This window comes from Penaeus monodon, chromosome 30, assembly GCF_015228065.2.
Source record: "Penaeus monodon isolate SGIC_2016 chromosome 30, NSTDA_Pmon_1, whole genome shotgun sequence".
NCBI classification, from domain to species: domain Eukaryota; kingdom Metazoa; phylum Arthropoda; class Malacostraca; order Decapoda; family Penaeidae; genus Penaeus; species Penaeus monodon.
In genome coordinates, this window is record NC_051415.1 from 20,411,200 (window position 1) to 20,411,594 (window position 395).

The window sequence follows — 395 nt, forward strand, 5'->3', positions numbered from 1 at the left end:
TGCACACAGATTCACAATATCAATCATCACGATGAGCATCCTCCCTCCCTTCCCTCCCATACACACAAACGCACATTCCCAGCAAACAGCAGCTTCCAAAAAGGTGTTTACTTATCTAAATCAATACCAGCATACACGGCCATAGTCAGGACGAATTCTTGCGTGGAAAGGGGGGAAAAAGGGAGCATAAAGTTTTCTATTCATCCCTTCCATTTCCCGTTATTTGCTCTCCATCAGCTGTCGTCATCGTTCGAACCCGGGTCTCTGGGTCGCCTGCCCTTCGCTTCTCAGGGGCGGCGTCGAACATCGCATTGCATGTTCATGAGGGAAAGAGGAAGTAGATTGTTCAAATACACATGGCCGTACATATACAAGCAGCACAATATGAACTAATT